This window comes from Passer domesticus, chromosome 1 (assembly GCF_036417665.1).
Source record: "Passer domesticus isolate bPasDom1 chromosome 1, bPasDom1.hap1, whole genome shotgun sequence".
NCBI classification, from domain to species: Eukaryota; Metazoa; Chordata; class Aves; order Passeriformes; family Passeridae; genus Passer; species Passer domesticus.
This window is the reverse complement of record NC_087474.1, coordinates 87,125,840-87,152,817: the sequence shown is the minus strand read 5'-3', so window position 1 is coordinate 87,152,817 and position 26,978 is coordinate 87,125,840. Positions and strand designations below refer to the sequence as shown.

Below are 26,978 nucleotides of genomic sequence, written 5' to 3'. Positions count from 1 at the left end.
GTATATCATGTTACAGCATGGGATCTAGGTGCCTTGTGCCAGAAGCAAAATTTACAGGGAAGCAAAGCTACAAAACTGCTGCTTCCAAATCACATGCTGCGAAGGCTCTCTGTAAGGATTAGATATGTAATGAGGTGCTTATTTTCTTCAAGGCTGGGGCAAAAATGTTGGAGATGTACTTAACTTGAATAGAGCCAACTGGCTGCACATTTGCAGTGGGGTCTGGCATGGCCCTTGTCACTGCCATAGAAAACCTCACAGAGCCTGTGCCTCTGCTCCCTCCACGCGGGTAACAGCAGTGAATCCAATCTCCTGCCTCTGTTTATTGCTCTTTCGGTGTTGTTTCCTTGGCTTAAGTAATGGCAGAGGTTGTGGGCCAGCCAGTTAATACAAGTAACACAGAGCTGTGCTAGAGCATTGTTCTTGCTATTCAAGGAACAAGAGGAGGGGGCATAAGACTCTTAAGAGCCTGGAGCCATTAGTCTAATCATCAGGTATAGCATACATTTCTAATAATTTTATTTGCCTTCCTAGGGAAGACATAAGGTATTTTGCTTTCAGATATGACAGGAATACTTCAGTTACTGTACTGTTTTACTCCTGAAACATACACGTATGTGCTCTTTGAAAAACTGCTCAGCCTTGTTGGGTGAGCTCTCTTTTGTTTTTTGAGAAGGCCTAACTTCTGCTGTGAAGTCTTCTTGACTTGCATTGATGTCATCAAAGATGAACAATGCTGCTATGCATAGAGTTTAGTTTTAGGCAGTCATAGGAGGAGCAGGGAGTTGAACTATGATGATCCTTAGGGTGCCTTCCAACTTGCAATTCTCTGATTCTAAATTCTATTGAATTTACTAAGGATATTCCTGTTACCAGTGTTTTTATGCTTGCATCTTCTGTAGAGAGATACATAACTCTGACTGGTTTTTGAGTCAGAAAAGTAGATAAATCCTTAAATCCATTGTGCTGTATGTAGCAATTATGTGTGAAAAGACATTGCAAGCCTTCTTGTGTCAATTTTTCTTTAATATGTTTTGAAACTCCTGTTTTGGGTGTCTGTCATTAAATTTTGGTGGGGCATGGGGGGAAAAGTGAAATTCTGCAAATAAACTTTATTAATTTGCAATTTTAAAAATTGTTTTAATGATTTTATTAATTTGTTTATCAATTAACTTTGTTTATTAATTATGCCAATTAATAAACATGAAAATGAATATTATTCAGGTTTTTTTGGCTTTTGTTTCAAAAAACTTCTATGGAGCTGCCAAGGGATACTGTCCCTGTGATGGAGATGTGTCTTGCCATTCCTATGTTTTGTGGGCGTTACTGTCACCTTGGTTAAATCCAGAAGTCTACGTTCATTGAGCATGCCCCAGCCTGGAGTTTGTCAAGAATTTTCCCTTGTGTTTGGCTCCTGACATAGTCCCATAAAGTGTGGCCTGGCCTGAGTTTACTTCTTAGTTTGGTACTGCTTTCATATGATCAAGGGTTTTTCCAAAATTATCCTGGTTGCCAAAGATTGTGTGATGCTGAAAAATCCCCCAGTGAGGAGAAGCCCAGGTGTTGCAGTACAGAAGTGTATTTGTTGTCAGGGGCTGGTAGGCCTGGCTGCATCTCTTCTGAAATCTGCAGAACAAGCCAAAGACAGTGGAATTTCAGTCTAGGAGATGCTGAGCTGTCTCACAGGTTGAATGCAAAATCAGCCAGAGGATCAGTGTGGGCACCAGTACTGAATAGCAACTAATATGATCCCACAATCACAGCCTATTCTGCATTGAAGGGACCCACAAAGATCAGTGAGTCCAACCCCTGGCCCTGCACAGAAGAGTCACACCATGTGCCTGAGAGCATTGCCTAAACACTTCTTGAACTCTGTCAGGCTGCTGCTGTAACCACTTCCCTGAGGAGCCTGTTCCAGTGCCCAAACACCCTCTGGGTGAAAAACCTTTTCTAACATCTGACTTAAACCTCTCCTGACACAATTTCAGGCCATTCCCCTGGGTGCTGTCACTGGACACCACAGAAAAGAGATCAGTGCCTGTCCCCCCTCTTCCCCTCATGAGAAAGTTGTAGATGAGGTCTCCACTCAGTCTCTTGCTCACAGAGGACTAGAATGGGATAATGTTGTGTGCTTGTTTTTGGATGGACTGGGCCATCTGGGATCATCAGTTTTACCTAAGGCACAGCTTCATTTGCATTATCTTTGTGTTGCAATCCTTCATGCTCCTATGGCAGGCAAGCTAAAGTTATCTTCCAAGAAAGCTGCCTCAGTGCTAGTGGAACCTCAGCTACCAAAATTATTTGGACAGCTTCAAAGATTCAAGACAGCTATAAAGATTAGTTATGAGCTGACCTTTGGATTTGGGTGGCTGCTCACACATGAGCTGTTGCTCAGCTGATGAGCCTGTAGGAGCTCAAATTGGCTTTGCAGAGCACCAGTTTTGACTGGGCAGCTTCCAGGGAGAGTTGACAAGGAATGCCTGGTCACTGGAGCTCTCTCTTTCCATGGTGTTGCCTCACAAAACAGTTGATATTTGGCCAACTTGTGGTTTCCAAATTTAAACTATTTAAATCACACAACTAGAACTTTCTGTTGGGTTTTACAGTCTCATGATAGCTAATGAAAACTGAGGTAGTGTGGGTACCACACCATGTAATGCTTTTGGGATACATCTTAATTTTGTTTCAGTTAGAGAGTGCAAAAAGTGTTGAAAGTGTAATGCTAGACACCAGTTGTTGAAAGAGTCACTGTTGGACGGAGTGACAAAGGTAAAAATGTAAAACCAGAAAGGCCTCAAAGCACAAAGTAACCCCTTTGGTGTTCAAAAGTCTGAACATTTTCTCTTGTAATCATGTACAACATGCAAAAAATGTATGGCTCAGTGTAATGGTTTTTTTAAACTTGTTGAGAGCTTGCTTTGATCATCAAAGAACGGAGTCAACAGGCAGTTATGAAAAACTGAACTGAATCAAACTCCTGTATTTGATTTGAGATTGTAGATCCATCTTCTCATGTCCTTTATAAAGACAAGCCATCTCTTCAGAATGCAGCTGATAAAGATTTACTGAACTGGATGCTGGATGCCAATATAGCTCTGCAGAAACCAGTAGTGGAAAGTTGTTTGTTTTTGTTTTTTTTTTTAATTAATATTGCAACGACTGCTCCAATGCCAGAAGTGTTGTTTATTAGTTGTTTTCTAAACTGGGATAAAGTGTGGGTAAAGCACTAGGATGAAACATACGCTTCACTTTATTTACTTGAGAGACTGAGTACAGAAAGGCTGTTGATTTATATTTGACCTGTATTAAAGTACATGAGATTTTAGAATCACCCATAGTAGTATACTTTGTAATGGAAATAACATCATCTTTCCAGTTGGCCCTTTTAAACGTTCATTAATCTCTTCTGCTGGTCTTTGTTACTTTGAAATATCTTGCAAAAGGGAATTTTCTTTGCTAACTCAATATACTCAAAATCAGAACAGAAATTCCTGATACTGACTGAATAAATCCATGACATCTGTGGCAATTTAAAAAATCCTGTAGTTGTGGGCAGAATTCCAGGATGAGTAGGGCTTCTGAATTTGAAGACAGTGTTTTATTTCTCTGTCTTTATGTCTAGGAGGTCATGACAGAGTGGGTAGAGAACTTTATTCACTGTTAAAATTTTTGTCAATGAGATGCTTCTAATCTTCAAATAGCTATCAGTGGCTTGAGGGTTTGCATTCTTTGTTGTTTTGTTGAGGTTTTTTGTTCATTTTGTTTTTCTTAAGTGGTATCTTGTTCTTCTGAAGGCTTAGAAATTATGAAGTTGCCAACTTGGTCACTATTACCACAAAAATTAGTGTGCAGAATACTCAAAGAAGCACACTGTTGTTCAACTTCATGATTCATTCAACAGGGAAACATTGGATTTGGCAAACCTAACTGCCATATTGAAACACTTGAGTGGGAAAATATACTTTCTCTGTTTCATGTCAGTCCAACATGCCATCTCATGTGCTGGAGCTAGCATGAAAAATCATTACATCCCAGAGATGCAGCCTCTGGGTAAAAGTAATCCATGGATGAAATGGTAATAGTGCTGACTTCATTATTCAGCCTTTCCCTTCAAGTATGCCTTAGAGATAATACTAACCTGGAAGGAGCTGGTTTTAGTACTATGAGAGAAGAAAATTACTTCAAAGTTTTATTAGCTGATATGGAAAAATGTATAAGAGTTTCTCTAAGATTCATCTGTTGTAAGGGAAGTGAGAAGCTGTTTAATAGTAGGGTCCATTTGTTGCATTTTAAAGGAAGGGTTATAAAAAGAAGCTTGTGAGGCACTAGTCTGACTTTAATTAGAGTTACTGTGCTGCTTAGCTGCCTGTGTGTGTATCACAGATGGCTGGCAGGGATTCGGAGGTTGAAGAAACTGGATTTCTCAAAGATTGTCCAGTTCATCAGCCACGAACTCTGACTTCTGTTCCTGTTAGTCTAAATGTGTAGTGCTCATTATAACTCGCTCACTCTGACAGGTCTTGAGGGTGTTCCCTTCTGGGATGGGTGGTGACTGAGGTTCAATGCCAGCTCAGAGATGGTGAGGCTAAGAGATGCTGAGGATCAGAGATATCTCCCTGGATGTGATCCCACCTTGTTCTTAACTGCAGCCCTGGCAGTAGGAGTCACAAGTTCCCAGCTGCTGGGCTGTGGTGACTGGCTCCTGCTCACAACAAGAGACTGAGCCCAGAATTTGCAGGACCTGGGAGTGGTGCAGGACTCTGCTTTGGGCAAAGCAGTAGGAGAGCTCTGGGGACAGGATTTGAGGAGCAGTATTGATTATCCTAAGATAAATTACTTGTCAGTAGAATTGCCTTGTTTGAAGTTTAAGGCTTGGCATGCTTCAAAGATCCCAGGCCCAAGGGGAGGTTAACAAAGCTTAGAAAGAAGAGTGCTACTGATAGTGAACACAAAGAATGCAGAGCTTAGAACTTGGCAAGAACACCCAAGATAAGAAGGTACTAACTAAACTAATTCAGCAACTGTGTTGAAATCTGTTCCAACTGGGTAAAGGGTAACTCTCACAGTGGGAGATCACAACCAAATTACCTCTGACTCAAATGAAAGACCCTGATCATGCACAGTAGCTAATAATGAATTAAACAGCATCTTGCACAATCAACCTTTTTATGAGTAACCAATAATAGAGCAATAAACAATGAATTTTTATTAGATAGGTGGACTATATTAGATCAACAGTGTATAAATAATGATTGTCTTCTCTGCTTAGGGTGCTAGCTTGTGGATTTACCACCTGCTAATCATCCATGTGCAAATATGAAATAAATCATTACCTGGTGTCTTACTGCACACTGGGTGATGACTCCTGATTTTGGGAGAACCGTTTTCTGGTGTTCCAGGTAGGACAAGCCTAAAAGGCCTTTCCCCGTTCAGCTGTGAACCTGAAAGGAAGAAGGGGTGTGGTTGAACAGATTCCAGCACACACCAGCTTTTGGTTGGGGGATCCTGGACAACCTGCCCTGTGTAATGTTTATAACCTATCATCATGCTAGGACTGAACTAAAAAATGGGGTGGCTTTCCCCTGTGGAACACAGAACATTGGCCTGATGTGTACAAGATAAATGGTAAACTGTTGGTGTCCAGAAACATAAACTGTGTAAAAGTAATGTAATTATTTTCTGAAACCATATAAATTGAGATGTATTCCTAATCTGCATGAATTTGGGGCAAGGAGAATACTCTAACCAATGTGTGTCTCAGAAATTTGTGGCATTTTTACACATTTGCTTTCAAAATAAGTTTTAGTTGAGTTTTAGAAATTTTCCTTGCTCTGTGTGATTTTTTTTTTATTTTTAGACAACAGAGCAGTTAAAAATCTATCAAGTAGAATAGAATGCATTGGAGAATACAGATGTTGTTGTTTTTTTTTTTTTTTACTGTAGTTTAAGACTTAGACAAAGCTAAGCAACTGAATGAAATATTACTTTAAACAAAATGCAATCTTTTAGTTCTTCGTGTGTTTCTTTTTCAAACAATTTCTGTTCAAATAATTCTGTTCTCTGGCAACAGACGAAAAATATACTCCCCTGAAAGAGCAATCAAGAGCTAATCCATTCATCTCTGCTAAAACTCCCCAAAACCAGAGACCCTTCAAATATATCCCAGGTCCCTACAGTTAACTCACGGAAACGAAAGGCTCTCCTTGACTATGTACCAGACTTCTTTTTCTGTGCAAGCAATTTCCCCTGAGAACTGAGGCTCTGAGCAGACGTTGCTGTTCAGCATCAGGATTTTTTGGCTGGGCTGACCACCACTTTAGCTAAAAACTTGTTCCTGGCATCAGTCAAAACCCAGACAGTAACTAAACAAGCAATGAAAATTTTGCTTGGATAGTAAAGGGTCATATTTATTCTTTTGAAATGCAGGACTCAAAGACTGCCATATATGATCCTCTAGGCATCAGAGAGCTCAGGAAATTTTGCAGCACTTAAAGGACTTGGAGGTGGTAGACAAAATGTCTTCAAGGACTAGAATCCACACATATGACTGTTAGGCTTTGTGATACACCACTCATCCTCACACACAGTTATTTTTTGTTTGATTCAGTTTGATTAAAAATCAGGCAGCACAACTTTCAATCCTTTTGTTCATCCTTTCTTAACACAGATGGTCTAGGTTTTGTTGCACCTGTGCAGTAAAATAAAACACTGTTCTTGGAAAGTTAGTTTGAATTTTCACTGCAGTCATCTGAAATGTTTGGTTTTCCTTTAGAGATTTGAGTACCTTTCTTCTTTTTATACAAATCACTTTGTACAATTTTTTCAGAAACAAAAACTAACTTGTATTGCATTTCAATAGGAACATTTAGCTTTGTTGACACTTAAATGCTGAATATTTTGTTATTTTAAGCTTAAGAAAATTAAGTGGGCTGTATATTTGGGAGAAAACAGATGAACAGGGATGCTGATAAATTGTTTTATGATTAATTCCTAGATCATGTGAACTTATTACATATCTGTACTAGGGATCCTGGATCCGTTTATGGAATGGTCAAAAGGAGCCCTGGCAAGGGGCCATGCTCCAGGCAGGAGAGGGCACAACCACCCTGAGACATTTTCTGGTCCACCATGTGGGTAAAAAAGCCTTACTTCCCTTAGCTGCAGGGCGCAAGAGGTGACTTTGTGGTACATGAGCATCAGGCAGAAATGTAGCCCAAATGGATCAGTGGAGCCCTAATAAGTGGTCATGCTCCATGCTGCAGGGGAAAGCAGAAAATCTCTGGAGTCCAGTGCCAATCTGCCTCAGGGGAAAATTCCTTCCTGACCCCATGACTGGTGATCAGCTTTTCCCTTAGCATGTGAGCAAGACCTGCCTCCTCATCCCACAGCCTTCTGGTCCTGCCTCCCAGGAGATGCCCAAGCCCTATTCTCTCTCAACTTGAAGCCATCTCAGGGCTTTACAAGATAGGCCAAATGCCATAGTCCTAGGGGGCAAGAATCCTTTCCAAGCATAGTGGGTGCTACAATGTCCTGAGACCCCTGGAAAGCATTTCTGGATCCCATTTCTTATGGCTGCTGCCTGTGGCTCCACGGGGATGAGGACACCAAGCTCTGCAGTTCTCCTCAGGAAGGAGCATTCAAGAAGGCATTCCCTTGGTCCTGTAATTGCTACCCAGCTGAAAAGGCTCCACAGCCCCCGGCACATCCAGGGGTTGGTGGTTCTCATCTCTGGAGGGGGTTGCATCTGTTCTGTAAGGCTGGAGCAGGATTTCCTTCTACCAGATGGGCCTTGAAATGGCCTCTCCAGGAGCTGGCTTTGCAGTGGAGAACCTCCAGCAGCCCCCTCCAGAGCCTCCCCCTCAGCTCCCATCAAGTAATTCCACTAGCTCCTGAAGGGCTTCTGTGATGTTTTCACAGTGCCTCTGGCCTCCTCTGGCAGCACAAGATGGGAGGATGCTCCCTTTTATCCTGGCCCTATGGTTTAATAAGAGCAGCATCAACTGGCTCCTATTTTTTGGATACATAAGTATTCATTTTTTTAGGAACAATAGAGAATGAACTGTCTTTCTTCTTTTCCTACATCAATTTAATTACATATGTTTTCCAGGCAGTACCAGTGCTAATTCAGCAGGGCACATGTGCACGTTGCAAAAGCTCTTGTAAAAGAAAAATTATTGCAATTTCACATTTCTACAGAAGGAAAAAAAAAACCACAATCAAATCCCTGCAATTGCCCTGTGTTTGCTCTGTTGTTCTCAAACTATAAATGTTTTATGTAAACTCTGGGATTTGTATGTACATTCATCCTTTAAGGAGAAGAATAAATCTCAATCCCCAGGGGTCTTGGTTTACCAAAGATGTGAAGCCTCTGGCTTTTCTGCTCCTGCTGCATGTTGCTTTCTGCAACATGGGACATCACTCACACCAGAGCTCCAAGGCAGATGGACAGCTGATGGGTATTGCTTTGTCACTAAGCAGACTGCTTTAAAATACCAAATACTAATGTAGTTATTGAAGTATGTTTCTGATTAAAAAATGTCCATTTTGTGTTCCTCATTCCAAAGCCACATTTAGTAATGCCAAAAGAAGCAATGAAGTGATCTTTTTAACGTAGCAAAACCACAAGAAAACCTACTAGTGTTGAAAAATTAGTGTCCAAATTTTTGATACGTAAATACTAATACAAATCACCTCATTACTAGAAGACTAACCTATATGTCAAAGAATCCATGGGTGAGAGTGAAATCCATACCATATTTTAAGTGGCCTGATCATATTGTGCGTTCTGACTTGGAAATATTGCAGTGGTTTGCCTTTTGGGGAGATTGTTTCCTTTTGTTTTTTGTAATTTTTTTTCTCTTTGTTGAAAAGCTCTTGAAACAACTATTAAATAAAGGCAAACAACTAACAGTCCTTTTCTTCCATCAAAGGATGGAAAAACATATCCATCTGCCTTTCTACGTATTGTAAGGGAAGGAGGTGAAAGCTATGCTAAATATCTGAGGAATGATGGAGTAGGGCAAATTGCACTCTGATTTTCTGTATCAGCTGCATAACTCATTCATCACTATTACAGTTTGCAGCTGGGGATATTGCAGGGTTCTGACATGAACTGTACTGGGAGATGGAAACACCCTGGTGAGTTGACTGCACAGTGTAGTTAAGAGGCCTCTGCTGTTACTTCATGTTGTAAATGCTCCTCGATTGCTGCTAAGAAAACCAGTACCATTTTAAACAAAAAGCTTGAGTGACTTCTGACTCTTGGAAAGGTCTAGACTGGTGACCTGCAGTTTCAAATTTGGTTAGGTTTGTTTTTTTAAAAGTCCTTGGGAGGTGGCAGATTCACTGGAACTTTCTTTGCATTTTCCTAGCCATTTTTTTCAGCGCACACACGGGGGGCTGTAAGTAGAATCTGAATTTTAGGAGAAAGGGATAATGCCTATTTGCTGTCCCCTACTAAAACTGTTACCAGTAGTTCAAATATTCCAGTATTTTAATTTCTTCCTTGCTTTCCCCTTTTCCTCCCTTCTCTTTTGCATGTTCTCACTGCTTTGACTTGGATTTTTTTTCTGCTTGCTTTTGTTTCCTAAATATTTGCTTTTTTGCTTAGTCTTATGCCCTGCCTGAACATTTAACTTTCAGTTTTGAATTCCAACCTCTTCTGGTTTGTTCTGGCAGAATCCTGACCGTCAGACTTCCAGATACTGTCAGAAGAGTCCAGCTATTGTTAGCTCTGGATCTAGAAAGTGGTATAACCATACTGGAGGTGAGCCCCATCTCTTCTGAGAAAAGTAGAATGACTGAAATGTGGCGATGTCCCTTCAGGCCACTAGTGTGCAGTAGCTTCATTGCAATGCAACAGCAGTGTTTAGAATAGATAATGTATGGTTTTAGTAGAGAGAGACACCCTGAAAGGACAGAGGTCTTGGAAGCCTTTCAAGTTAAGTTTTGAATTTCAGGGGTTTAGAAAAGTTTATAAATTTCTTCCCTAAAATTCAGAGATTTAACATTGTAGTTTCAGTTTGCATAGTATATTTTATGTTTTAATAGCTGTGTCTTACTGAGAAAACCAATATGATGCCTTTTCAGGGGACTTTTGTATCCCTACACTACTGCAAATAATTGCTGTCTGAACCAGACTGCTGGGTTTTCTCATGACTGTCAAAGGATTTTGAGAAGGCTTCAGTGCAGTAATTTTATGATTTATAACACAAGCTATTAGTGCTGTTTTCAGCATAACAGGATCCTATTTTAATTGTAGGACTGATATACCTTTAAGGCTGCTATATTTTTTTAAACTTTTGGATTACTAGACAGCATAGCAGGTGGAGCTTTTGTCAATTAAATATAGGAAGTGTTTATTGCAATGGTCTCGCTGTGCTAGCAAGTGGGAAAGGAAGAGATTTTTTTTCTGTCTTGGACATGGGGTATGTGCTGTATTAAACCAATTATGTGTACTAAGCTGTTTGTTGTCTTTCAACCAAGCCTTCTGTTCAGTCCAGCACTTGCATACCAAGAGTAGCCACTTTCCCCTTTTCCCAAGTCTTGCAAGTAACCACAAATAGACTGTTGGCCAGGGTGGTAAGTTCTTGAATTTGTCATAGTTATTAGTGATAAATTATCTTTCCCATAAGGACATGTTGGGGAGGAGGTGAACATAAATACTTCTGTGCTGTGGTTATGACCCTTAGAGTGAGCTAAGTACAAAGGAGGACCTGAGAGCTTAGAAGCCTCAGAGAAGGTCAGGTGGCAAATATGACTATGAACCATGCTTTCTCTTTTCATGACACTACTTCCCCTTGACCAGGAAAGCCCAATTAATTTTAGAAATTTTTATTTTTCTCTCTTTTCTGTCAGTGTAGAACAATGTTCCTTTTTTAGAAAGCTTTAAGTTTTATTTTCCTGGCTTAAATTAGAGATTAGGTTCACAAAAACAATAAGATGCTCAGTTTTTACAATAGATATAAATATAGAAATGACTATTCATAAATCTAAATAAGGCTGTAAAATTCAACCTGATTGTAAAAAAGAATGGAAGGGATTTTTTAGTTTATGCATATGGACTTTGTTCATCCTCTAGTCCATAAAAAAGCTCCATAAAGGATTCAGGTCCATAATTCCATGTTTTTGCATTAGATACCCTCAGTGTGACACACAATGAAAAGCTCCCTACTTGGCAGTTACTGGGGATCAGGGTGCTCATGAGGAAGGCCCTAATACTGATTTAATGATTAATTTAAAATAAATTTAATTAATTTATTATTAAATTTAATAATACTCATTTAATGGCAGGAGACATTATTAATACTTTTAAAAGTTTGGTGATTGCTAGTCAATGCATGCCAACAGGCTAAGATGGGTTCACTGAAGTCTGGTACTGGTGACATATCTATATCCACCACCATTCTGCTGAAGATAACTGGAAAGATAGCTCATTGGCAGTGAACTCTAATTTTAGGGTTTCATACTTCTGCCTGCCTGAGAAGGGGTTTTGTTGCCTTCTACTATACCCAAAACATTCTTTTCTCTAGCAAAAATGTGAAATAATGGACTTTATTTCCTTTGACGTAATTTGTCATATGGCATCTTATATGGAGTGGCCTGCCACTTTTCAAATGTATGATTTAATGCATTGCAATATTTTTAATGCTTTTAGAATACATCACGATATTAGTACATTATGGATACTAGTAGTCAGTCTAGAGTTAAAGTTGCAAGTTGCTTTTCTTCATTATGAAGTTCTATTTCACTGTTTTGTGCTCTGTCCCTGAAATACTAGTATGCTTTTAAAAACAGTCTGAACTTGCTTGATGAACTGCACCGTGATTATTTCAGTAGCTGCATAACACAGCTTCACAGACAGGGTGAGAAGAGTCTTTCAAGGCTGCAGCAAGTCTCACTAAATCCAGCTAAAAAGGAAAGAAAACAAAAGAAAACAGATTGAGAGCTACATACCCAGTTGCATCCGTGTTTAAAAGGATATCACCCCAACAGTTTAAAGACCAGATTGATAAGTTTCTGTCTTCTTTTATACTGTGATTATTTCATTCCTGTTAAAGCTCTTTTGTGATTCTGTGACTACCCAACCTTGGCAAAAAGCCATCGTGATGAGCCTTCGCTTCTTGGCACATAGATGGTGTTGAATTCCTAACAACACAATGGGACGCCTGCACTAAAACTCTTATCCTGGATTTTTGTGTCAACCTTTAAAAGCACTTACATCCTGAAAGAAGATTGGCTATGGATAGGGTGCAGACTCCTCTGGGTACGCATTAGGCAGTGGTGGTGTTCACTCTTTACAGGGATGCCTGAATCATGCCTCCTCCTGAGCATATCCTCAACCTAAATCCAACATTGTGTTTTCATATTCAGGCTCCGTCTCTCTTCCAGGCACCCTGATTCTGAGTGTCTTGGATTTTCTAAGGTATGCTGGCACAGTCATAAGGGGATATATGAAGTTTCATCTATGACCTGGTGGTCTGAACCTCTTTTTTGTAAAAACAAGTGTTGAAGTTGCCTATTTTGAGGGCACTGAGCTCAAATTGTCCGTCTGATGGTGGGTCACTTATTCCCCTCCTCATTTTTGTAGGAGGTGCCTACTTTTGAGACCGTACTGCAAGGGAAGGGACTTAACCTGTTGTTGCAGGTCTTTAGCACAGAGATGGTTTAGGATGTATGAACGTATGGCATATACAAGCACATGATTTGGGGTTACAAGAGATTTTGCATGTAAAGCAGTCAATTAAAAACGTGAAGCATGCTGAGCAACCCCTTGACTTCCCTTGTCACGTGCTTTTTTCCTGTGAATTTCTTTCCAAGGCATGTGAGGCATGACTGTTTTTCTGCTCTGGGAATCAGTTGCTTCAGAGGCATGATGAGTCCCTCCCTCTATTTTAAATCTAAGAACTGACTATACTGTCACACTATTCCAGCATATACCTTGTCTCATATCCAGAAAATGTGCTTTTCTCTTTCACAGAAATATGTATTATTCTTTTGGAGATATTCTCTGTATATTCCCAATCATACCATGAAAGATTAAAGCAAAGGTCTCTCAGCTGGAAACTCGCTAAACCTGCACAATTTCTCTTTGTCTGGAAAGCACCTGATATTTTATATACATCTCATAAAGATGATTTTATTCATCATTAATTTACTCCTGCTATAAAATGCTTAAAACTTACTCCCATCCATGTAGATGTGTAGCATCAGCCCTTGGTTACAGGATAACACCAGGCAATACCTACAGTAATTGTAAATTGTCCTGGAATTGGTTCTTTTACTTTTCACTGCAAAGTTTTCTCCTGGTCTGCAGTGCCCACCCACACATTCATATACTCATGTGAAGAGCTCAGCTGCAGGAGCTGGGCCAACAACTGGGGTTTTTATATGCACATACAAACACACATATGGAGAATAATGAATATTTTGGTGAAGAAATGCTTAACAGTTAAAAATGTGGTTTGAATTATGTAGTTTTCTGTTTCCTATGAATGTGTATCATTCCCATCAGAATGGGCTCTTGTGTAAGCTGGTATATTTGGAGTTCGCAGTTACTGCATTCATTTAGCCAGAAATTCTGTTGTATGGTAAGTGAAAAAGATAGCACAAATCTGCAATTTTCTAAAAAGATTGTGGTGTTGCACTCAAAAAGCCTAAGATGGAGATGGTGAGAATCCCCAACCCATCCCCAAAACTGGATTTCATCAGTACTGCTGAAACAATTTGGCAGCAAACTCCTTTTTTCAGGTTACTTTCCAGCCTTCTGGCAGCTGTGTACTCTGCTCATCAAAACCATGAAAAAGACTTGTAATTCATTGGCAAGGTTTAAAATCATTTACATGTGTAACTTTGAGTGTTTGAAAGGTAATGTTATAGACATGTCATTAGCCTAGGTGATAACATAATCCATAATGCTTGGTATTTCTCATAGTAAGGTTTTTTTTCCTAAGTTTTATGTGGTATTTTTGCTAGGCTTTAACAGTTTGAACTGCAATTTTCCATTTTGGATATCTGTCTCAAGCGGACCTGGAGGTGGGGAAATGAGCTAAAACTTCTTTAATGAAGACTAAACAATTATATCCTCTATTTTCTTAAAGTTTAGCATCTTCTTACTGTGCAGAAATTATTTGATATTTAATAGGAGGCTATCTTCATGTTGAGTATTCTGCTGTTCATCTAGGGAGGGTAAAAAAATCCCAACTTGGCTAAGATATAAGACCTTTAAGAGTGCTATGAACATGGAGTCTGAGTCAAGAGCAGAGATTTGCAAAATTGGAAAGATAAGGTTTCATATATTCACAACACAGTTCACTAGGCTTTGAATTACTACACTGTATGAAGTACAATGGTGAGAACACAGGCCCTGAGAGTTAACTGGTGCTTACAGTGTTGGTATGGTTGTACCTTGTCTTCACCTCTGGAAGGTGGGTAGAATTCCACTGTAGGGTATGGATACAAATTAGTTTTCATGAGCCACTTATGCTCTAGTAATAGTATTAGTTTTAGTTCTATTTCTCTTTTCAAGTAGTAGTATTTTATCCTGTTATTGAAAAAAATGTAAATAATCTTACCCTGCAGGAAATATGCCCAAGGCATAGAGCAGCAAGAAAAAGGCAAAATGAATGTTGAATATATGTTTTGTAAAGGAATTCTGTTCACCCATGGCTGGTCTGGTGAGCATCCTATGGAAAATAGTCACAGGACATAGCGCAATGCAGTATCATATATACATATAATATATGTGTGTGTAGAAAGACAGGGAAAAGCAAATTAAGATCAACTTTTCAACCATTTTTGCCTACGTCTATTTACAGCAAAAAGATAGAAAATAGAATATATATTTTTAAGCAATATTAGTGTTGTTTACATTTGTCTCTAAAATTATGTGTTAAACATGTATCAACAGTCAGCTGTAGGTTTGTTTTGTTGTGGAAATAAAACATGAGCCAATTGTACAACTTCTGGTAGGGTTTGAATTTGAATTTTCATTAATTGCCAACTAATTATAGGACAGATGCTCTGATAATAGTGAAGTGAATGCTCCATTAAGTAAAGCACACACGTGTGCCCTTAGCGAACAAGCAGTGTTTAAAACATTGCCATTGCTTTACCTTGTCATGCCTGAGTGCTGGCTGTCAACATTCATTAGCAATCTGTGTTAGAAACAGGGCTCTGCTTTGGCTGTAAGAGATCTGAACTGCTATTCCTATGGTTTCTCTTCTGCTCAGGAATCATTCCAAGCCTAAATTTAGCATGTTTTTTTTTTTTAATCTCTTTTTAGTGTAACATTCAAACTGATAACACTAACCAAGAGCATGTCTGATTTTAGAGCTGTAGTCTTTACAATGTTTGTATTGGAAGAAAGCTTCTCTTACTCTTTGCATTACTGATCTCTGTTTTTCTCTTGAGGCTGGAACATAAAGTTCATGATATGGTATGGCTTGGGAACACCTGAGTCCTTTCTATTATTGAGAAAAATATTTTTAGATTGAAAAGTGTTCTTTTTATTTACACTGCTAATAACTCATTGAGAAATTTTAGTTTTATCTTGTTTCAATTTAAATTAATAGATATTTGTTATGTTGGTTTGACCTTTTGAGGCAGTTATTTTTAGTTAGTAAAATAAATTGTAAAATATTGTAATCTTAGATACAATAGTGCATGTTCTCTTAATGAATATGTATTTTCTTAAGTATTTTTTCTTGCTTTTCCTCAACTGTCTTTCTCTAATGCAGATTGTATTTCATATAGTCTCTTGAAAGAATAATTACAAGTGAATTTTTATGTATTGTAATCTACAGGATCTATTTCTTTGTTAACAAGTGAAGGAGTTACCCAAATAAATCAGTGATTGGTATGAATATCTCCTGTTAAGCAACTGTGCATATCTTAACAAGACCGCCAGTTTTCCAGCCAGGTTATCCTTACAAGCCTTGATCAGATGACTGCTCTGGTGCTTTTCTTGGCTTAAGAAAATATGGTTGTATGAACAAAAAAAAACCCAGTAATCCTTTTCAGGGCCTGTTATGAGTAAGGAAGCATGAATTTTATTGCTTAATTAAATTTGGAATTCTTGTCAGTAAGTGCCTGGTCTGCTTTGGCTTGTATGATAAAATGGAAGGTTTTAAAGTGTTCTTCCATTGCTGGTGCATTGCTTGAACAATGAGTGCTTTTTTTTTTTTTTTTTTTTTTTTGTAAAGTCATGGCAAAAATATCTTGTCTAATCTCATCCCATGAATACAAACAAAATGAATGATACCTTTGTCTGTTCTGCTGCTCATGCTCAGAATTAGGTTTCTGTTGGAATTCCCTGGTTCCTGAATTCAGTTTTAAGTGGAGCTCTTGATATCAAATGGGTGTATCTTTAAGAGTACCAGGATGTGGTGTGTCCAAAATTAATGAAGGTCTGCCATCAACAGCAGTAGTGTAGATGCCTTGCAAGACAGATGTTCCAGGTTGGTGTGGAATATTTTAAAGGCAGCAGCACACTGCCAACTAAGTGGATAAGAACATGGAATTGTCCATGAGGTTAATACTTGCTGGGGCTTGCGGGGGCTGGCTGGAACAGGGAGATTTGGGCAGATGCATCTCCAAGAGTCTGGCAAAAGCCTCATGGAATTGATAAATGGAAGTGCATAGAACCTTAACTTAGGTGGCAATGCTCAGTTAAAAACCAAATTGGCAGTGAAAAATATGGGGATTGGGTGTGTGGACACACAGAGGCAAAGGTGCAGAAGGTTGAGAGCAATTAGAGCAGCACACTAAGAGAAGATGTTTATCTTGCTCTTGCCTTAGCATTACTCTCTGCTGCCTCAGGACCTTTCTTAGGGCTTTACCCCAGTGCCTCCAGTGTCCTGATATTATGCCTGTAGGTTTTTCTCCTATTAAAATGCTGTCTCTTCCCCCAGTGTGCTGGAATGTTTCTTATCTATGATATTTTCTACTTTTCTGCTGTTGTCTCTAATGTCTGTTTGGTCTTGTACCACAACAGCTAAGCACCTGTGGCCTATAGTCACAAACCCGTAATCACAAAAGGCTTGTTTTATTCTACACAGCAGCTGGCTGGAATTGATGTGTCTCTGTTTCTTACCTGGCAGGAGCATTTTTTTTCTCCTCCATTTTAGTGCTGGGAATCTGAGATTCCCATATACAACCCTGTCATGGAATTCTGTGAAGGAGTAGTTTCTGGTTCTGGGTGTCCACAGACCTTAACTGCACTAAAAGTTCACAACAGAGTAAGTCAAGTAAAAAAACCTGCACATCACAGATCTGAGTCTGTACTAGATTTAGAGTTTTGCTTAATCCCATCCTTACCTTTTCCTTCTGATTTTTTTATTTTAACAGTCCAGGAAAAATGACATTTTAAGAGTTTAAAATTCAATAAATAGGTTGTTAATGCATAGCTTCCTGTTAATCCGTTGGGATTTTTTTTTGAAATGCTGCAGTTTTAATATACTTCGACAGATCTCTTTCAAAACTTCTTACAAACCTTATAAACAGTGATGAGAAATTAATATTATTTCATATCTTATGGGAATGTGGTCAGTAACTGAATGAAAAAGAGAAGATTCAGAAAAGTTTCAATCAAAAAACTATTATCTGCCTTGAATATAGCTTTCTGCCACTGCTCTACTATACATAATTTGATATTTAAAAGTGAAAACCTAGACTGACAATGAGACACACTGAAGAAAAAAATTAGCTATGGGCTGAGGACAGAGTAAATGCTTAACTTCAATTACAGATTTAATGCCTTTGATGAATATTTGGTTGAGGGTTTTTTTTCTAAGATCAGTTTTGATTGAACTAAACCTGCTATATTTAGATCAATTATGAATTTCTTCTGTGCACAAAACCACAAAGACAATGTGTATTAACATATACCTGTCCCATGAAAAATTTTCAGAGGTACTCAAAGAGTGGGAAAATCATTACAGTTTTCTTTATTCTGTATTCTGCAATTCTCCAGAAACATCAAAGTTGGACACAAGAATCAGCATAAGAGTTCAAAAGGTTTTCAAGAAATTATTTTGGTACTTGTTTTAAATGATGCTGACCTCAGTATATTAAAAAGAAATCAACCCTACTGCTTCCTTCCAATAAAAGGAAGAACATAGGGGGTATGCACATTCGGTGTGTTTCTTCTGCTAATTAGAGGTTTGAAAGAACTGTGCATGAAAAACTCCCCACTGAGCTTATTGAATTTTATGTAACAGCCCCATTATCTGGTATTAGTGTTAAATGTCCATTTTCTCTTATGTCCCCATGCTGGTAGATGAAAACTTACTGTTTGGGCTTTTTGTGTTGGCTTGATTGCACACAGTGCTAAGTGAATTTAAATGGACAAAAGTCCATTTAAATGAGCTCAGAGCAAGGAAAATATGTTCCAGTAGGAAAAGTGGTTTGGACTATTTTGGAATGTGTTGTTGTGGCTTTAGCAATAGTTAAGAAAAACTACCGTGTAATATTTTAGCTGCCTATGGGACAGCAGCATGCAAAATGTATGATGTCATTCTTCCCATCGTCCCTGTTGTTTTGGGGAAGGGAGGAAGAAGGTATGGAGTGAAATTGTGAGAACAGTCTCCAAGATACACTTTTGTTAGGGTTACAGCTTGAGAATACGTGAGAATGTTTTTGCTCTAATGAATAAGTCTGTTGCTTTATCTGCAACTTTTCACATGCTTTACATTCCCCATTTATTTACATTGCTTTTGGTTTTTATGTCTATGGAGGCTGGTTGCTTTAACTATTCAAATTGTCTCAAAGCAGATAGCTTTCTTGGATTGTGATTTGCTAGTTGAATTGTATGGCCAGAATATGTAGCATGACATAATATAAATAGTTGGTGTAAGATATATATATATATATAGCAATATGGTAGAAAGCCTGAAAAAGCTGTTATTTGTCTTTCTGTACTTCCTCTGGATTCATGTGGATTTTTTGGCATAAGCATTTTTGTGTAACAGAAGATACAAACTATATCACATAAATTGACTGCAGAAAGCTAACTCTGATATCCTGCTGTTATTGCATTTTTGTTACATTTGTAATGTAAAAAGTTAGTATTTAGATACTATCTCTGAAGGAGAACCTGAGGAAAATATCGTTTGTGCTTGTTCTGGGCCCTTGTTTTTTTCTGCTGGTACTTGCAATAAATATGAGGAATTTCTTACTATGAGAAAGTATTTTGGACTGTTCAGCATTTTTATTCCCAAAAGTGATTGCAGGTTTTTGATTTCCCCCTAGGAGTTGTCAGCCTGGTTTGCTTGGGGTGCCACTGGCCATGAGAGCTCCTGCAGAGGCACATCTGTGCTCATCCTGGCCTCATTTTATTCTCTAAGCTGTGATGTGCCCTAAGGTTTTTCATTCATTCAGGGTGTGAGCTGCATGGCATCCGTGCACTTCCTCGCACCCTGAATTAGTTCAGTTCTGTTTCTTTGCTCACCTACCATCAGCCTGTGTCTTGTCAAAGGCTTTAGACTGCCTTTGTGGCCCATCGAGCCAACACTTCACACAGGCAATTCAGATCCATATCCTGCCAATGTTTCTCAGGCCTCTTCTGTTATGTCTGCTGATGACGATGTTTTCTGAGGGAAATCTTAGACTCTAACAGGTTGGAAAGATTTTTAATTTCACTTCTAATCACTAGAAAGATTTAAGCCATTTTGAGAAGTGTCATCCACTTCTGAAATATTTTCTCTGTGTCCCATACAAGGCCTATATTGCCATCAATTGGTGTTTGCTGCTGAATGCGCTCAGCCTCTAGGTAAAGGAATTAGGGCTATTCTTGATAATTTTAACTATTTGTCCCTATAAATATTTGGCAAATTGTCTCCATCTGTCTTTAAAGGCCTTTCTTTAGTCTCACCAACAGTGATTACTTACTCTCTTCACATTTTCTTCTTTGACAGGTGAATTGCTTCACATATGGGATGTTTGCTTGTACAAACAGTTTTGTAAAATCATTCAGAGAAAGGAAGAAAATCAGTTAAACAATTGAGATAAGGCTGGTCAAACAATGGAAAAGATCTTCCTTCTCCAGGTTATCCTACATGCCAAGAGAAGGCTGTACTGCTGTTGCCAAGCTTCTGACATATTTCAAATTTTAATGAGAAGTTTAAACCCCTACTGGTATCCTTTGGAGGGAAAATCTTTCATGAAATATGAGCTACCAGCTGAAAATAATAGTATATTTTGAACCTGGGAGTCAAGTTAAATTAACGTCACAACTAAAAGACAAATATGATAATCTTTCCTGTTGCTCATTTTTTCCAGTTGAGGCATTTGTTGCTTAATTGTGACTGACTTTATGCATAAATAGCTTTGCAGGGTTAATACATTGCTTTCTAGCAAGTATCTGGACACTTTCCCACTTAGGACCAGTCAGTGTTCTCCTGGTGCCCATTTCCTCTCTCCTTCCTTCCCCCATTCCAAATGCCCATGGTTGTGTTCAAATGGGAAGGGCATCAGTGTATCCACACGAACAATCAGGCACAGAACTCTCAGATTTAAAGCCCTGCAGTGGAGATGCCTGGATGGTAAAGACAAAGCTTCCAGTTTGGCATTTCAGCCCGGATTCAGGCTGAGGGGACAGCGGGAGCAGGGACGGGGCAGGAGAGACCTGGCAGGAATGACCCTGGGGCCTGGGAGAGAGCCCGCCAGGGCTGGCCCTGCGGCCCCTGGGAGAAATTTCTGCTCCCCACCACACGTTTCTGTCTGCATTTGGTGAAATAGAACAAATAATTAACTTATTTTCAGGTCTGTGTAAGGCCTAGGATCTCCTTAGATGTGAACTCTGCAGGAGTAATTTCTTTCTTCTATGGCTATTTTATCTAGAAAATTGAATATTCAGCCTAAATATAACAGTCCAGGAGTAAGCTATGCTGCTTGAACAGCTACAGACAGGAATTCCCAGCCTTACCCTGTGGCCTACATTCCTGTGCAGAAATGCATAGGAATGTCCGTGATTTCGGTTCCATGATGGCTGATCAGGCCAACCACACCATTTCTCACTGTTGTTTTAAATGATGGCTGTTTACATTTATATAATGCTGTTTCATTCTTTGCCTTTCCTGAGATGTTAGCTGAAAACTGAAAACAATGGTAACAAATAACCAGTGGAGGACAAAGGGCTTTTTGTTTAAAAATAGAGAATCTGAATGCTAATTTTGGTCCCCAGATATGTTTCTGGCAGAGTAGGTAAGCCCAAATGTTGTTTTGTTTTTCCTTAGTAAGAGTACCTAGACATCTGAATTCTATCCTTCATACTGTCAAACAATATCTGGAAGAAGCATAATAAACATGGAAATGTTTCAAACTTTTTTTTTTTTTTTTTTAATGACAGCATTAATTTTAGAAAACACTTTGGGAAAACTCTAGACCAGGCACAGTTCTGAGGAATCATCAATATAATTTGTGTTCTGCAAGGAGAAGAGACAAAAACATGAGTTTGGGGGGTTTTTTAGCATGTATTTTCACTCCCACATCACCTTTTACTAGAGGGATTAAAGAAAAGATAGCTGATTACTGCCAGAGCTTTGTGAAGAAAATAATTGGTTTCAGAGGGCTGTACTTCCATGATTTAATTGGACATTTTCCACTGAAGTAATTGGGACAACAGTGTTTTCCTCAGCATCCCATCTTCTGAATTCTGAGCATGTGAACTGAGCTGAGGCTGCCCAGCATGGCTGTGATGTGGGAGCAGCTCCCTTTCCCCAGCTGGCTGTGGCATGGAGCTGCAGTCAGGAGAAGCACGCCCTGGTTGGCTCCTGGGCACTGGGCCATTTTTCTCCTGCTGCAAGGCTCACAGACAAAGTTGGCTGGCGGCCTGATCAGCTGCATTCAGCCTGTGTTTTTGAGGAGCTGAAGAGAATGTATGCACTGTATTTTTTGGCATGAAATGTAACAGGTAGAGAATAATTTTTACCAAAAAAAAGTTCAGTTTCTTTTCCTGGTTTTGGGAATACTTGTATATATTCTCCATCATCAACCACTTCTGTATCAAGTGGTTGGGGTCCCAGTCCCCTGAATGCTGGCACAGCACAGACATTTCTGAACAAACAAACCCTTCCTAGCTTGAGACCTCCTTAGTGTAGTTCTTGCAGGTCCAGCCAGCTCTCTCTGTGCATCAGTGCAGGATTCATGACAAGAAATCTGCGTAAACATCACAAGACCTCTCCCCTGCATTTTGAACTATAACAGCCACACCTGCTCCCCACCCACACAGACTCAGTGAACTGATAGAAACCACTTAGTTTCAAAAACATGAATCTGTGTGCAATACTGATGACAATAAATACTTTAAAATCAGTGTATTTCCAACCTCCTTTGCTTGGGGTGTAGTGGATTTGTGAAGTCCTTGGCACTGGGTTGGTGTTTTTGTGTCATGTCTCACACACCCTGACAGGCTCACTCAAGCAGTAAGGTAGGTGTAATCTTGTAGTAGAGGTTGATTTCACTCCACATGATGCATGGCCCTGATTTGAGGCCTGAGAGAAACTGCATCCCATTCTTGGGCTAGAATTCATGTCCTTCATTGCTTTTTGCTCAAGGCAAAGAACATTTATACTCAGTTCATGTCCAGTCCAGCTGCTACAGTCAAAAAATATCAGTATCTGGGTAAAGTAGAGGTAAATCTATTTCATGGTGAAAGTCAAAGATTAAATGAGAAATTACTCCCTTCAATTGCTTTGGCTTTTTTTTTTTTCCTACTAGTGAAAGATACATTCTTTATTTTCACCAAGCAAATCCCTTTGTAGATTGCTTTTCCCCATCTTTTGTTTTGTGACGTTGGCTGTGAGAGAGATGCAATTTTATGCTTGTCTCACTAATTTTTGCTGATAGTTATGTTTATTCAAATGTCATAGTGTGTGATTACAAACAAGACAATATCTTTGCAAACAATACCTGTTTCATATCTCATGGAATCTGGTAACCTTCGTTCAGGTGTCTTCTTTCTGGTGTTGTGGGGACAGGGCCCTGATCCTGCAGCTCTGACAGCAGTATTGTGTGACTACGTAACCTGACTTGTGGCTCTGCTGAACCCTTTTTGTAGGGAAGATTGAATGGGTTTTTTGCCATTTCCTTCACTCCATTAAAATACTGATGCTTTTGCCTGTGCTTACACCTTCTTGCCTCTTTCCTCCTGCCAGTTAATTTTGGCCCTATTATCCCATTGTTCAGACTCAGGTATTGTCTTTTTCCATAGCCCTATCTCCAATGTCAGACCTTCGTCCAGTTCTCTTTCAGCTCCCAACCTTGAGCCTCACATATGTAAAATGGATTAGGTCTCACTCATCCTTTAAAAAAAAAAAAAGGCATATTTTTTAAAAATTAAATTTTAAAAAAGGCAGAAAGAGTGCCTGTTCTCAGAACAGATTGCTTCTTTCTGTTGCTGTTCCATTACTTCCACTGCTCACCCACCACAAACATACTGCTGGTTTTATGGGTTCCACCCCCCTGACTGTTTTCGTGCAGGATGCCAAGCACACAAGGAAGGAAGGAGAAGAAGAAATAGTAGTAGTAATAGCTATGATCCAAACAGAATAAGTCTCTGAGTAATGCTGGCACTTCTCTTTCAATATCCTCAAGTGAGTGGGGCGAATGTTTTGCAGAAGTGATCAAAGAAAAATCAAAGAGCATTATGTAAACACATCTGAGTTAACAAAATGTCTTATCACATCTCAATTTACACCTCTAATAAGTTACACAAAAGTTACGGGAACTGTTCATATGCACAAAACTTGGATACAGTTCACTTGCTGAATTAAGGGTCCAAGTTCTCTTCCCCATTGTATAATAGTTTCGAAGTAAAACAATACTCTTTTTAAATGATAAAATGAAAAAAACCCAAGAAGGAAACTCAGCAGGAACAATGAACACTTTATATCTTCCCCCCTTCTCCCCTCTCTTAGATTTGGCAGGATCCTTCAGGAATGGAAAACATACCTTAACATTAACCAGCATACAGAAATGTCTCAAAATTTCTGCTCTTAGTAATCTTTGAGCCAAAATTTGAAAGGGCCTTAAGCTCATTCCTGCATATGATGTTTATGTATGCCTTCCTGATGATTATTTTTTAGTGTATTAATGAGCCCCTAGCACAGACAAGATGCTGCTAGGAGAAGAAACAATTGTACACAGGAGTGACTTGGATAACCACACAGTTGCAAAGATTATTTTTTTATGTGCTTTTACCATGTTAAACTGAAGAACTTAGAAAATGTGGCTTGAGGGATATTTTTAAAGCAGGTATTCAACTTGGATCCAGTTTTGTATGCATAATTATATACATACAGGGCCTGATGGTTATCAGAACCAGGTTTTATTGCCAAGGGACACATTCCATTATTTGTAATACACACCAGTATAAGTCTACTATGCTTACCCTTGGATTTATGTTGCTGCAGTGCTTGTGAGCCCTTGTCATGGATGAGGAGTTTATTGTGTTAGGCTCTGCACAAATGGAGGACAAATTGGTGTTCCTTATTCCCAAAGGCAACCCTCCACAAACTATTTGGATGCCCGATAAGATTTTTTCTCTCAGCTGCACCTCAGATTTGGGAGGTTTTTTCTCAAACTTCAGCAAAATATAATGCTGTCATTTTACATTGATGACAATACAATATTTAAGAGGGCTTCCTCATATTGTAACCCCAAACCTTGATCTTATTAATAAACGTCTTTCATAATATTTTAATCCCAACCATCAAGAGAACATTCAGAAAAATTCCAGCTGTGTGAAATGTTAAGTGTTATTGCTGTCATTTGTGTTAATATGTGCAATAGTGTTGAATGAAGTACAGAGGGAATTTGTTTTCCCATTGTTATTAGATTGTAAGAGCTTAAACTTGGAGGGTTCATGAAGCTCAAATTTGTTACAGGAGAGCATATGGATAGCTAAAAGGTGTTGCTGTTCATATTTAAAGTAAAAACGAGGGATGAGAGGCACACTGACAATCTATGGAGTAATGGAGGTAAGGAAAGAGGGAGGGTGCATACAGGGACAGTGACTGCTCTGAAGTGGTGAGGTTGGTGTTTTCACAGCCTCTGTAGGTAGTCTCTACCACACCTCCACTGTTGCCATAAACAGGTCACAGCTCTGATGTTTCAGTTTATACTCATTGCTTTCCATCCTCCCACTGTACATCACTGTAATGATGCCTTAAGATGCACTTGTCTCCATCTTCTCAAGGATTTCCTTGGATATATTGGAAAACTGCCATGAGCTGTCTCCAGTGCCCTTGGTTCTCCAGACCTGAAAAAGCCCCCCTCCCTCAGCCCTCCTCAGAGGACAATATTCCAGCCCCCAAACACTGAACTCACTTCAGTTTATTGATGTCCATCCTGTATCAGGGGTCCAGAGTTAGACTCAGATGATTGAAAATGAAATCTCACAGGTGCTGAACAGATAGAATTCCTCCCCTCCATGTGCTGGCTGTGACCCTGTTGACAGAGCCCAGGACACTGTTGGCTGTCCCTGCTATGTATGAAGCTACAGAGATGTTAAGGTGTCATAGTACTTAATGGTCTTACTACTTACATAAGTAGTCACACTGCTTAAGTAGCACTGTGTTGTGCTATGTAAGTAACACTGATCAGTCCTTAAAAGCTAAAAAATCAGATCCAAAGCTTAAAAAAAACCAAGTAGGAGGTGGGAAAGTGAGATTGGAGTAAGGTGAGATTGAATTTTGAAATGCAGAATCATATTTGCAGTTGACTGTACCCAAGGTCCAGAAAAATACAAGCAATATATCTGAAAATGCTAAAGCAGGTGGGATTGCATTCTTGGCCCAAGTTCACTCCTTCATGAATTTTTAGGTGTTTGGTTGAACAGGATGTCTCTGAATCATATATCAGTATCTATCAGTTTAATACCACAGCCTAAGGTGTGTCAAACCACAGAAGAGCAATGGCCAAAGATGGTGAAATTCTGTAAAACTGGCTGTAGATGTGAATCTAGCTTTTTCTCTTTGAAAACCTCTTACAATAATTTTTCTTTGACTTTTTCTCTTTTTTTTTTGTGTGTGTGTTTTTTTTTCCCTGCTTTAATCAGTCTCCAGACCCTATTAAACAGGAACAAAAAGAGGAAAAGGAAGTACACAGTATCTGCTTTCTACAAAGCAGACTGTATTTATTTGTTTAAGTGAGACAGAATCTCAATATCTTCAGTGTTTCTTAAAAGCAGATTTAAGCAAATCAGCCAGGCAGTCAGCCAGGCAGAATGCATTTTTAGGCACTGGCTCAAAGGCAATGTCAAGTCATATTAAGCTGGGTGCCTAGAAATAATATATGTGAGATTAAAAAAAAAAAAGAATACTGGAAGATCATCTTGCCACAGTTGTGGATGATTATTTGATACAGGTTGAAAAGAAATTGTATTGTAAATCATAAAAGGGTGATGAAAAATGCTTTGGAATATTAAGCTAATATAGTTTCTAAGGCTGAATGCCACCTGCTTGCTACTTCTGAGACACTTCACTATGAATCATCTGAACGTAGTCAATAAAATAGCTGATTCAAACCAGTTCTCTGGGTTTGACCACCTTCCCAGGGAAAAAAAAAAAAAAGGGAGATATCTTAATTGAAAACTTGCTTAAATGATTGTGTATTTCAGTAGGAGATTTTTTTATATTACTAGGTTGAAACTTCCTTTTATATTACTAGGTTGAAACTATTTTGACTTCCTCATTTTTTAATATATTCACCAGTACAAATTAAGCACTTCACCCACAAAATACCATCTATGTGATGAATAACCAATTTTGTTCTTAACCCTTGGTGCTGACATGGGAGCAGAGTTTTCCTCAGCTTTGAGGACCACAGAACCCTTAGGATTGGAAGGGACCTCTGGAGATCATCTCATCCAACCCTCTTGCCAAGGCAGGGTCACCTAGAGCAGGTTGCACAGGAATGTGTCCAGCTGGGGTTTGAATGTCTTCAACAAGAGAAAATTCATGACCTACCCCAGCAGCCTG

General features: G+C 39.1%; 1 long non-coding RNA gene across 3 annotated transcripts in view; it reads left to right on the top strand.

Annotated features, from left to right (window-relative positions):
- The window catches only part of LOC135305056 (uncharacterized), a 104,348-nt gene that overhangs the window by 57,718 nt on the left and 19,652 nt on the right, over positions 1-26,978 (top strand). The window lies entirely within an intron of this gene.